This window comes from Typopeltis vanoorti, chromosome 24, assembly GCF_054136105.1.
Source record: "Typopeltis vanoorti isolate ZY-2024b chromosome 24, IOZ_Tvanoo_1.0, whole genome shotgun sequence".
In the NCBI taxonomy this organism is placed as follows: Eukaryota; Metazoa; Arthropoda; class Arachnida; order Uropygi; family Thelyphonidae; genus Typopeltis; species Typopeltis vanoorti.
Window position 1 is genome coordinate 65,624,649 of NC_143572.1, and position 282 is coordinate 65,624,930.

The following is a 282-nucleotide window of genomic DNA, read 5'->3' on the forward strand; positions in this document are numbered from 1 at the left end:
CAGTGTGGAAGATATAATAAAATGAATCCAATTTATGTCACAAAAATAAGATCGCATCGAGGGGTTCATTTTCTCAAGTGTTTGGTGTCCTCAAGAGTAGGGAAAACAATCTGAAAATAGATAAACATTAAATTATGTTAGGTATTGTTATCTTACAGAATATTATAGAATAATATCCGAGATACTAAAACTAATTCAGATGAGAATATGCCTCTGATCGAAGTGATCAAAGCAATCCTTTTCTGAACGTCTTCGTGGATTATTTCTGATCCCTTTTATTGA